This window comes from Pteropus alecto, unplaced genomic scaffold (assembly GCF_000325575.1).
Source record: "Pteropus alecto unplaced genomic scaffold, ASM32557v1 scaffold14, whole genome shotgun sequence".
NCBI classification, from domain to species: Eukaryota; Metazoa; Chordata; class Mammalia; order Chiroptera; family Pteropodidae; genus Pteropus; species Pteropus alecto.
This window is the reverse complement of record NW_006436810.1, coordinates 14,905,159-14,918,916: the sequence shown is the minus strand read 5'-3', so window position 1 is coordinate 14,918,916 and position 13,758 is coordinate 14,905,159.

Below are 13,758 nucleotides of genomic sequence, written 5' to 3'. Positions count from 1 at the left end.
GTTTGGTTGAGTTACTAACGGACTTTAAATATTTTAGCCTGATAACAATAAATATTACTTTTTCTTAGCTCTTCTTCGCATCCCATCTTCATCTAGTAACTTTCTAATGCAAAGTCAGATCAGTCTAAAAGAAGAAAACGTGTGGACCATTGCAGACCATAATTTACCAAAACCGGTGAATGAAGTAATGAATTAACAGCTTCTTGTAAAATACTCTAATTCATGCAACCGTTGCATTGGTCTTTGTAAATAATAAGCTGTCACTCTGGTGTCAAGCCCAGTCGGTGTGCTTTGTAATTAACTTTTAATCGCCTTTTGGGCTCAGTTATCTGTAGGCTCCAACAAAAGCAAGTTTCTAGGCCTTCAAAGAGGCCATGACATAAAAACATGGCTTAATCCAGCTGTGGTGATGGGCTGCAAGCCTCACGCACCCCCACTCCCCCTGGTCCCAGGAAATTTGGTAAATATCCAAGAATGTTACAGCAGAGGGCGAAACAGAAAGGAGAAACACTATATACGATGGATTTTACACCTCAGCTCTTCAGCAACCACGGTATTTGACTTTTACTAAACATTTCTGGATTATTTTCCTCTAATCGGTAGAATGAATTTTAAAGAGATCTATAGCACAGCGATTGAGCAGAAACGTAAACGTGATGCTCCCCTTCGGTTGAGGTGAGTTGGGGAATTAGAGTGAACGTCTGAAGAAGGTCATTTGTAGGGTTCTAAACAGCCACCCCCAATACAGCAGTGCGAGGGAACATTTGTCAGCTGGTAATTCCAGCCGACAGCGGAACCGGCCCGTTTGTGTTCACATTTCCATGAATTATGGTACGATCCTGAGAGAAGAACTTGGAAAGAGAAAGAAATAATCAGAAATCAGTATCTAAGGAGAAAGCGTCAGTTAAGAAAAATGACCTCTGGGAAGGGAGCCCTGCGACAGCTGTGGATTAGTCCTGGAGCATGTCTCAGGCTGTGTGGGCTACAGGGTGTGACAACAGAGGCTGTGCCCACAATGTCCCCAATTTTAGGAGGTGATGCTGGGATTTCGGGTGCCCAGGTGAGTAGAGTTCACGGGTCAGAGTAGGAAGAACACTCTGTAGACCTGTGATGTCCCCTTAGGGTCCTGAGTTCAGTACTGATCAGCATACGTCGGGGAGAGAACCACCCGTGCCTGGCAAAGCATCACCCAAAAGGACCCCGAGCTTACGTAACACCTGAAAGACTTGTGTTTCTCACACCCAACACAGAAATCCTCATAATCCAGAAGTCTGATAATTTGGAAGTATCAGTCGCAATCCTGATTATTCAAATAATATTAACTAGAGATGGCTAAATAAAATTAGTTTGAGAGAATCATTTTTTTCTTACTGTATTTTCTTTGTGAAATATCTCGAAAGTTCTAATTCCTTGTGAATTCACTGGAATTTAGGATTTATTTCATTCCCGAGACTTTCAAGTACGGTATGTAGTTTAGGTGACAAGAATATTCTTGGGTATCTCTAATTGATTTGAAAATTCTGTAGAGTATTCGGCGAAGTTGATTATGGACCTGAAATTGCAGTAAAATAAAGGATGTAGTGAAGAAGCATCCACAGTTACATGTGGTGCATGAAGCAACCTGCACAGGCAGTGAACCCAAACGTTTTCTTTCTCCCAGCCAGGCTTTGTTCACCATACTTTGTACATTTTTCCCTTTTTATTTAAGGTCAGAGGGTTCACATTCATTGTTACTTTTATTTTTTTAACATTTGACTCCTATTTTTTTCTTCCTCTTTCTCTTCCTCCTTTTGCTGTCTTTGCCAAATGTCCTATTGGAAAGTTCGAATAGAGTTGTAGAGGGAAAGCAGAAAAAACGCTGCGATCTCCTCCCCTCACCGATCAGAGGGACCACAGGGTGCCTCTGCCGTGTGACCAACACACCGACTGATTTCTTTACTCCTGGGAGCCGGTGACATTACTGCACCATTGAAGCTCCACAAAGAAAAAGTCTTTGCCTTGAAGGTGTGCTGTGTTACGGGTGTGTTTCGGTAGAATTCATAACTGGATATTACTTTGCAATTTGAAAGATCACTCAACAAATAGCGCCCCTAAAGGAAATGTTGGACAAAGTTTATTTGGAACATATGATTTCTTTACTCCTGGGAGCCGGTGACATTACTGCACCATTGAAGCTCCACAAAGAAAAAGTCTTTGCCTTGAAGGTGTGCTGTGTTACGGGTGTGTTTCGGTAGAATTCATAACTGGATATTACTTTGCAATTTGAAAGATCACTCAACAAATAGCGTCCTGAAAGGAAATATTGGACAAAGTTTATTTGGAACATACTTCATATAACATGTATGTATTAATCACCTAATATACTAAATAATCAATGTTTTTTCCTTCCTCCTCTTTCTTTCTACATATTTTTATGCCTTTGGATTTAATGCCCATAAAACAAATGGAAACCACAGTATTTTCCAGTAGATTTTTATGGTGTAGATCTAGCAAATGTTTGTCATTTATCGTCATTTTCCTTCTGTGATATAAGGTTTTGTTCTATTCACTGTTTCAAAATCAAATCATCAATCAAAATTCTATAGTTCAAAAACAAGCTGAAAGAAATTAATCTAACCGTATATTAATATGGTGCATAACACACACAGAAAGTGATTAATTCAAGTAATTTTACAATATAGTGTTTTTGTTGCAATTCCCTGTGGGATTCTGAGTACAAAAAGAACAACGAAGAAATTTTAAACTTAAAATTCATTCAATAGATTTATTTTTACTTTAAAATTATTATTATGTCTATAATATAAAACAAATAAGTTATTATATTACTTTTAATAGCACCAAGATTTTCTATCTCTAAAAAAGGAGACACTAGTGTGAAATCAAGGAAGTTAAAACAAACGAAAAAATTATAATCTTAAACTTCAAATAGATATTTCAGATTGAATTTAAAAACTCATAAAATATATATTCCTTTGTTTATTTTTCCTTTTTAGAGCTGCCTTTTATTTTAGCATATAATTAACATACTTAATATAATAAAAGAAAAAATAATCATTGAAACTAATGTATAAAAGGTTCTTCTGAAAAAATAGTCAACAACGTAATCAAATCATCTAACATTAAAAGAAAAAATGTTGAGAGAGGGATAAAGAAAATACAAATATACAAACGAAGAGGTGTCAAGTGGGAAATAATGATAAACAGAGAGTCATTAAATACTATATTGAAAGTACAGAAATGCATATGAATATCGATGAAAAGGAACTAAGCTACATAATATATATACTAATATAAATCCCAATAGAAAGAGAAAGTTTGCAAAAAATTTATATAGAAATATCTCCATATTTTCTTGTCTCATAACTCAATAATTGTCAATTACATAATAACATAATCAGTAACAGAGAATAAGAAAGAGGAAAGACAGGAACATTTTAAGTGAAGGGAAGCATAGTGAAATTAATAAATTAAATGAAGAGACGAAATGATGGACAGAGAGAAAAATAGAATGAGGCAAATGACAACTAAAATTTTTATTTGAACTAGATAATATGCTTTGGAAGCAAATGCACTATGGAGAAAGAAGCATTTATTTGCTAGATGTTTTCTAGTGCACAAATGGGTTTGTTCATTTTTTACTTTACCGGTCTAATGTCATTGTTAAATATTAACTCATTGTAATTTCTTCTCAGACCTAATATTTTGAAAATAATGCTCCTAAATTGAATTTTAACTAGTGTTGACTTATAAAAAGCTAAAAATGTAAATATTCTTCCATCAAAGGCATTCTTCTACAGACTGCATTCTCTCAGTTTTTCACTTTATTGTGACGAAAGAAATTAGATATTTAGCCTCTTAATATGTTGAATTTTTTCAATTGAGAAATTAGGAGGAAAGAGTTATTAAGTAGTGATGTTCAAAATTATATCCAGTATATTTTAACATACTTCCAGTTTGCTCCTTAAATAGGTTGACCTGTGGTAAATGAAATTTAATATTGAAAATGTAGAGTAATGCTCATTAGCCTCAGATATAATAAGCAAAAAAATTATAGATAACCAAAGTGATATATGGAGATCTTGTAAAAGACTTTCAGTTGTTTACGAACTTTCAGGAAACTCCTCAACTGAAAAGAAACTCAATGGTCTTCCTTGAAATGTCAGAAATTAAATACAAAAGTCCAAATACCTCTAGGTATACATTAAATAATGTCTAATGCGGCTGCATGGTTCCAAACAGAAAAAAAATTACATTCTTTTTTCTGGCCAAGTCATGCATATTCTAGAGATAAAAGTAACATTATCTCATTGTGATGCTTTCTAAAATATGTGAACACAGAGTAAAGGCGTTTCTTTTGCTATCTACCAACATCTGGAGTGCCACTGTAGGTGTAAAGACCATAAAATACTGCAAGGGCAGGCTGGCATATAACTCCAGCTCAGATCTCTGCCAGGGAGAAGGGAACTAGCAGATAGCATTGATTTGTCATGCTCCTGGGTTCACTAAGCTGTTAAGACATCTTGCTGTCTTAGCCGGGTCAGAATTAGAGTGTCTTTTTCCGTTCAGTTCACTGTCCTGGACATAAACATTAGATTAAAATCTGCTGTAACTCCTTCTTGGTTGTACCATTCTTGAAGGAGCAATCATAAATCTTTTTGATTTTTGTCCCATCGTAAAAGAATAAAGCCGATATTGGAACATCAAATGCTTTCTTTTATTTTTATTTTTATTTTTGCTACTTTCTTTAATCCTCAAAAACTACAGAAAGCTGGAGATTGCTTTTCTTCTTTATGTTTTCTATAGCTCTTACACTCAAAAACTTGATCTGAAATTTTCTTCACAGAATATATGCATCACTAAATAAATAACTACAAATGTCCTATTTGATGTTTTTAATGCTAAAGTTAAACAAAATTGTGAATATATGTTATGGATAAGTGCATATCACGTACTTGCGTGACCATATAGTAAATGCATTTCATTGTTTTGAGGCATACACAATGTAAAATGTCGCACACATCCTCACATGAGTTTCTTTGCCACACTATCTCACGTCTTCATAAAAGAAGGGATTAAACAACAGAGATTACTAATAGTCTGTTGGTTTCCTGAGTTAAAAGCAATCTATAAGATAAGAGGAATTAAATTTAAAAGTATAGAATTTAAATGACTTTCAAAACAAATCTAGATGAGAGAGTATTTGATGTCTTTAATTTCAGTCCAACTACAACTCTGGGAATTATAAACCTCTGGCGGCCAAGGAATGTTCTTATTTAAATCTTCTCCCTGGCATCTCAGTACATAACTATGCACCTCAAGATACTTAATAAATGTTTTTTGATAATGCTGGCATGTTCTCATGAAAACTTCAGTTTGCGGACAGAGACAAAAACATGTTAATCAGATATTTTACAATTTTATATTTCACAATATGCAAATGAAGAGATCTCATTTGATCTTCATAAAAACAAGTAGCAAAATTAGATTTCACTATTCTGCTTCATAGGACATTGCATCTGAGCATGGAGCATCCTTAATTTCAATCCCAATATAGTTAAAATTTTATAATTAAACAAACACATCGCTCCATTCAGAGATTTAAAAGAGGAGCCGTTTGTAATTCTTCATGAATCATACATATGTAAATATGCAACGATAACTGAAAAATAAAAACAAATAGCAGGACGCATACAGATATTTTTGTAATCATGACTATAGTCAAATTCCATTATTAATTTAACTAAAAGTATAACTGAAATCTCAATTTCCCTTCGTCCATGGATAAATATACCTGAGAAAACCGTTCTCACATTGTATTCAGAAAGCTTAGTTCAAAAACTGAGTTTTTTCTTCCTTTTAAAGCATTTAGTTGAGTTTTACATCCATTTACAGTAGAATAATGTTCTTCCCAACAGAGTTCAACAGAAGAGTGATAATTTTTATTCATAACACCAATAAATTTGTTCAAAGAACGCATCTGCTAAAGGCTAAAATGACTGAGTCGGATGGATGGTGACTTTGTTTTGCTCTCTAGCGACAGTTATTATGAAAGGTTTAGGCTATTCATTTTTGGATCACTGATAAAGATTGTGGTATGGCAGGCGAAACACCAGATAAAATGCTTTCAGAGTTGGCTTTATAATTCTAGCCCCAGGAGGAAAAATGAACTATATATAAATACCTATAATTTCAGTTCTGCAAAGGAAACATTTCAAATTTTATTTAAGTTCATATGTGATATTATGATTTCTTTTGGGACAGTAAACCAACCATTCACAGTTTATATTGCTTTACTTTATAGGTAATATTTCCAATAATTGTGTTACCTTAATTTTATGATGCTTTAGTCTGAGACATCGTTCTATCTCTTCAGCAGAAATCGCAAAAATCCCCTTTTACTTCTAACAAGTCAATAGAGATCTGAAAAGTTATGTAGCAGTCAAATCAAAGAGACATATTTGTGAGTGGATAATGGGAAAATATTGTCATCCTTAGAGAAGACGTGGTTAGTTACTGTTTGTGATACTTTATATAATTGTTTTTGTTTTTTTAGATCATTAAACAATTAAAAAATGTTCCCAATTTGTTTGTTTGTTTATTTATTATGATGACATAAGTTAATGAAATGCAATAAGTTACAGCCGTGCACTTGAACAGTAAGGCATAGATATATATTTACACTGTGTGTTCACCTCCCATAGTTAGATTTCTTTCTGTCACCACATAGACTGTTGTTTATGATCCTTGTGGCTTGCATGATAGAAAGGCACTATATATCTTCATTTGGATAGGTAAACAACTAAATTCCCTCCTCCAAATATTTTTTGTTTTGTTTTTGGCCTTAGAAATTCAGAATCTGTTATTAGCTATGAATTTGTGCATAATATACTTAAGGCTAGACATAAAATCTAGACCTTTTCTCTCTAGTATCTAATAGAAGTTTTACAACAAAGTTTTAAAATGGCATGGTTTATAAATAAATATGAGCACAAAAATATCCCAAAGTCTTACATACATAGCGGAATATGAATTGTTATGTGATCCTTCTAGAACAGTTCGTAATAAGTATTCATTATTTTTGTCAAAACATACAAATTGTGAAAATAATGCAGGGTGAAGAGTTACTGGATACTTTCGGGTCTGCCCTCAGTGGTGTGTGGTTTGGGTTTATCTTTCTCTATGAACCTAATGTGAATACACTGTCACTTTGCTCACATTTGCTCTCTCAGTTTTGGGGAATAGTGTCTTGTTTCTTACAGGCTGAAGCTTTTTCATAATAACTTATCTCGAGTCATGGTGATGAAATTTCATTCACCTTTTTTTTTAAAGTCTAATTCAGGCTTCAATTAGCTGTAGATGGAGAATCCCCCTTACTCACTGCTAAACAAACTACCCAACCTTTAGCTGAACTATTACATTTTTTAAAAATCCTGTCATATTGTGATATTGTGTGGAGGTTGGGATCGTCATGAAATTATTTATCTCTTTTTTGGACTTCTGAAAAAAAATAGTCGATTTTAAATGAATATTGTTAAATCAGAGCAAAGAAAGGAGAGAAGGAATGGAGGGATAGAAGACAGGGGAAAGGAAAAGGGGCAGGAAAAGGAGGGAGGAAGGACGGGGAGAAAGGGGCGAAGGAGACATTTGCAATGGATTCTGTTCAAGAGAGAAGGGCGTTGGAGATAGCGGAAGGATGCACATCATTTAATGATCCTGGAACTGTCTTTCGTGATTTATAAAGGCTAGAAAAATATAATCACCTGAAAAGAAATTATGTGAGATTGAGCTGTAAAAAAAATCCACAGGTGATTTGAATCTTGGCACCATAAAGTGAATGATTAAGACGTTCTTCTTTGAAATAAGTGACAGTTACTACAGAGACATCTAATTTAGGTGAGATCATGTTTTAGAACTTGCTATGCCAAATGATAAGAGGTGGGAGTGGGGGTGAGAGAGAGAGGGAGAAGGAGAGAGAGAGAGAGAGAGAGAGAGAGAGAGAGAGAGAGAGAGAAGAACTTAGTTACACTCTTACATTCCTACTCGTAGAAAATACATGTACTACTCATTCAAAAATGTCAACCTCATCAGTCACGATCTCTTCTCGGGCCCTTGGAAAGAGGCAGTTGCTATAACTTTTGCATCCTCTTGCTTGCAAATAATCGGCATTTATTCATTGAACAACTATTTATTGAGCTTCTACCTTTCTAGGCACAGCCAATAAAATGGACAAAAATTTCCATTCTCTTTGAATTTATGTTCCGATAGAGCGATACGCAATAACAAATAATTTTAGAACTAAATTGGACATTGGTGATATGATGAAAATAAAACACAGAGAGCGATGGGAATTTCAAATGCAGATTGCGATTTTAATCGATGACCAGGAAGACCTCATCAAACAGGTAATATCTGAGCAAAGAGTGACCCGTATGAGGCTTGGAGTCATGGAGATACCTGCCAGGTGAGGAATAAAGCAAATCTATTAAATGCACAGGCTCGGAATGGGAAAAATGTCTATTTTGAGCGTAACCAGTGTACGTGGAGAGGCTGGAGCAGTATAAGTGGGGGTGGGGGGTGGGGGCGGCCGAGGTGAGAGATGGAGGCATCTGGGGGCAGATCGGGCAGGAACTCGGAGCACACTGCGTGGATTAGGGCTTCGCTCTGACGGACAGTGGGAGGACTTCATGGCAGGATCTGATGTGGATGGGATTTCTGAGAGAATGATGGGAGCCCAGTCTGACCTTGTGACCTGTAGCTTGAACGGTGGACACAGAGGATCATCAGGAAATGGGAAGGGGCCGCTCGAACATTTGAGTGAAAATGTCGAATTGGATACGTGAGTTGAGTTCAGGCTAGAGATACAATTGGATGTGATCGGCAAGGTGAATTTCTGAAAGTATCCAATATCCATGGAAAGGTTTGGCGTCTTATTTACAGATACTGAATCTTACCAGATACGTCACAGTTTTCTCATTTCATTCTAATGTTACGCTATTTTGAAAAACCGTAACTTTAAAATCTTCTATTTAAAGAATGTGGTGGACTCATTTGTTGCTGCAAGGCCACTTTAGCATTAGTGACTATTTCCTCTCACGTGATACACGCCTATGAGCAGCGGAAACCAAACAGCTCTTAGCATGTTTAGATTCTCTCTCCTTTATCCACTCGCAGAGCGCATTTGGGCTAACAGGATGCAGGAGCTGTTTTAACAGGACACCCACGTCCAATCTCCACGATTGTGCCCATGGTTCTTTCTGTTCCTACATAAAATATAAAAGCCTTTCAATGAGGGGTTTCGATAATTTTCAAAAAAGGTCTAGGAAATTCATAGGTATTATTTTTAACATTAGAAAATCCACTCTCTTTTAAACAATAATCGTAAAAACACTATGTTCTTTTATTAAAGATTATAATTGCTAATGGCTTTTGAGTTTTGAGTGGTCACCATGTCCCAGAGAGTACCCTAACTGCCTTATCAGTTGAACTTATTAATTCCTTGATAATCCATAATGTAATTACTATTTTAACAATGAGAAAACTGGGGCTTAGAAAGTTTAACTTGCTAACCGGCAGAAATGAGTCGTTGTTAAAGTTTTAAGCAAGAAAGTAAGAATTCCGAGCGTGTTCACGAAGCTTGCTTTGCTACCATCTATTTTGTAAAATTGAATCGATTTAGGACTTACATGAGGGAGAAAGGTCCTGAGATAAAGGCTTCAGAAGCAACAAAGAGAAAGTCTTCATTCACTGCTAGGAGCAGGAAGAGTTTGCAAGTTAGCAGAGGTTTTCTATGTTACAGGCCCTCAGATTGGTCAGGGAAAAAAAAATGGAACAAAGCAATAGGATGGTGATGTATGAAGGAGAGAAAATGTTCCGTTATCAGTTCTTACAAGTGTATGACCTCAGGAAAAGCAAGTCCAGAAAGTACATTCTATATATTTGAATTTCACAAGACTAAGAGAACGTTTAAACAAATCTGGGACAGTACAATCCATGGTTTCTGGTTTCAGGTTCAGGAAAAACGGGTGATTTTGACTATAGATAACGACTCTTAATATAGAAGTTGAAAAAAAAAAACAAAAAACTAACCGTATTACTCAGTTTATTGTTATTTGATGCCTAGCAAGAATAGTAAATACATTTTGCTTCCAATTGTGTCAATTTCCACTTGCTCAAGTCTTATGCAAAACCTGGATGTGTTACATGCCATCGAGTTGGTTGACTCCTGGCGACCCTATGGATGGGACCTCCACAATGTCCGCTCCTCAGCAGCCTGTTCACCACCTGACTCCTGCCCACGACTTCCTTTAAGGAGCCGGACCGTCTCGTATTTGTTCTTCCTCTTTTCCTTCTGCCTTCTATTTTCTCCAGCATCACTGTCTTTTCCAAATAACTCTGTGTTCTCATGATGTGCCCAGTGGGACAGTTTTAGTTTTGTCATTTTTTACCTCCAGCGATGTTTTAGGCTGAATTTTCTGTAGCCCCTACTTATTCATCTTTCTGGTTCAGGGTTTCCACAGAGCCCCCTGTTCAGCACCATAAATTTTCTGTAGCCCCTACTTATTCATCTTTCTGGCGGTTCAGGGTCTCCACAGAGCCCCTATCCAGCACCATATTCCAAATGAGTCTTTTTTTATCTTTATCAGCCTTCCGCACTGTCCAGCTTGCACATCTGCTTTTTTTTTTTTCTTTATTAGCCTTCTGCACTGTCCAGCTTGCACATCTATAATACTACAATTGACCCTTGAATAATGGCAGTTAGGGGTCCTGAAACCCGTAGAGTCAAAAATCCAGGTATGACTTTAGACTCCACATTTGGCCCTTCAATCCATGGATCCAATCACGGATTGAAAACTGTATTTTCGGTTCAAGGTTGGGAAACTGGGGTTGGGGGTCTGAAAAATACTGTTTTTGATCTGCGGTTGGTTGAATCTGAGGATGGAAAACCTGTGACACAAAGGCTGACTGCTTTTACTGGGATAAAAAAAAATCCACGTGTAAGTGGATCCCTGCAGTTCAAACCGGTTTTGTTCAAGGGCCGACTGTAATTAGGAACGCGAGGGTCAGGATGACCTTGGCCTTGGTCTCCAGCAGTCGTCTTCGCTTCTGGTCATCTGTCCTTACTGTTCCATCATTGTCCTTCTGAGTCTCGGCCTTCTCTTGACTTTTTGGCTGCAGTCTCTGTGTGAACTGGTGACTATACCAAGGTAAGCAAAATCTTTAACAATGTCAGTGTCTTCATTGTGCAAGTTATAGTTGTGTATCCCTTCGGCAGTCATGACCTTTGACCTCTCGTGATGCTTTGGCCCTTCTGCTTTCACTTGCATCGGAAGTTATTCCAAATCATGGCTACCGTCTGCTGGTAAGATGGTGTCATCTGCATGTCTTAAGTTATCGACATTTCTTTCACTCATTTTTACTCCTTCTTCTGAGTTTAGTTCTTTTTTCTTTTTTTTTTTGGATATGTTCTGCATACGGATTAAACAGATAGAGACACCTTTGGCTACAGGAAATCTTTCTTTTTCCCCATATTCTGCCCTGACAGTGGCTTCTTGGACACAACCCAGGTTACATCTCGGGTCACGGACCACTTTCAGAGCGACTCATAGCTTTTCATGATCCACACAGTCCTTAGCCCGTAAAACACAGACGACCTTTCTGAAATTATCAGGAGCACTCCAGCGTTCAGCAGATGCTCAGAAATGACAGCCTTTCTTGCTGCATATGAAGTTGAAGCCTTAGCTACATCACCTCGAGCATGCGATAGTTATGGAAATTATATCTGAAGCTTTTTAAAATCTCTTGCCTCAGATTGTAAAATACCATTTTAGTTCAATGATATCCAGATCTAGAGCAATTTAATAACACTGCTAAATTAATCTCTTAAATATAAAAGCAATATCTCAAAGTCTCTAAGACAGAATTTGGGAGAATATTGAGCAAAGGCAAAGTACTATTTATTTCACACAGTTATCAATTTCAATTACCAATTTCAATATCCTTCGGTGTGTCAGTTTAATTTACCCTATCTCAAGGAAAATTGTTGAACTTTTATATAGAAAACTTAGTCTCTTTAGTAAATGAAGTTTTAATTTTTTTTTTTTTTTAGTAATAATGGCATATTTTATTCAAATCCTCCCATAAGCATGCATTGATTACTTCCTGTTGAAAAAATTGACTTTAGCCACTGTGTGGCACACTATGATTAATTAGAAATAAAAGCATAAATGCAAATTAAGAAGATTTTGTTTACGTTGACTAATAGTAAACCTCGTTTTATTTATTACACAGAATAAACTCCATTTAGTCCATGTAAACTTTCAAATGTAAAAAAAGCCCATCAACAGTGATAAGAAGAGATAAATGAATGGAAGAGACCCGGTTAAAGTTTGCAGTCATAATTCAAGAGTCGACTATGTAATCTAACTTGATATACTCTCACTGATCTCTTGTAGCCACACATTCAAACAATGAATTCGAGACTGTCTCAAACCCATGCCAAGCTTTGATGTGGACTACAGACAAATTTAAGTCATCATCTACATGACATTTGCCAATGGAATAAGGACATATTTTCAGAAGGGAGAAAAAGCCCTTCTTAAAGGTAGTGCTTTTTGGTAGCTTCTTATGGTTTCTATGTGACTCGTATTTTTAAAATAGCTCAGAGCTGTGTTCCACTTCTCATTTATTGGAAGACAAGAGTGTAATGCAAGAGAGATAGGGCATGAAGTGGGCAGTTTAAAGAAAGCCTGATTTAGGCTTCCCAGGAAAAGTGGGTTTCTTGTTGCATGCCTTCTCTCAAATTTGGAGAGATAAGATATAGATACCCCACAGAGCCAAGAAGAGGCTCTCCCACTGTTTTTTATCAAAAGTGCAAGATAATTAGGGTACAGGACGGATGCATGATACTAAAATACTATGAAAAATTTCTTGCCAAGTAATTTTGTTCCATATATATATAAAAAAAGATAATTTATTAAGGCGTTATAAAATATCAAGAAGCTAAATTATTTTAATTGGGTCATCTTTACACTGCTAAACTCTACCACAGGGTTTCATGCTTTTAAAGGTGTAGACGCCTAGTGTAATAAAAAAAGCATGATATAAATTGCTCCATTTTTCTTTGAACTTGATACTGAATGGTTCATAGGAAGGGCATATGCGTGGGGGATCTTTGCCCACTGCCTTCACAGGTGAAGGAAGACTTGGATTTGCGTTGACATCTTAGAACCACACTTTTTCTAGGAACTGTGCATTTTATACCATTATATATGGCACTGGGGTTTAAGACAGGTCATTTTGAGGCTACTTTCTACAATGCTCCCTCAATTTGTGATTTGTATTTAAACATCTACTGAAGTTTATCTATCTTTTAAAGTAGTTAGTTGTTTCAACTGTCGGGTCCAGGGCTGGTCACCCCTCAAATACCCAACCATGGAATATTAATGACTTTGAGTTAAAATTACTTGACAAGCAGCCACTGCAAGAAAAGTATGTTGGCCCTCCCTTTTCTCCTTAAATGAAGGAAATATATCTTCCCTGTGAAAGATGCCCTCCTTCCCCAGGGAGGCTGAGAGAGACACCCCTATCACCAGGGTTAAGGATCCCAGAGCTGAGAAGCCTATGTGAACAAACCTAGTTATTTTTAACTAGTTTATTACTCAACCACTTTAGAATGCATGGCATAAAAATGGCTAGACCTTCAAGGAGAAATAAGCTAATAGTTAATTCTTATCAGAGATCGCAATATGCATCTCTCAA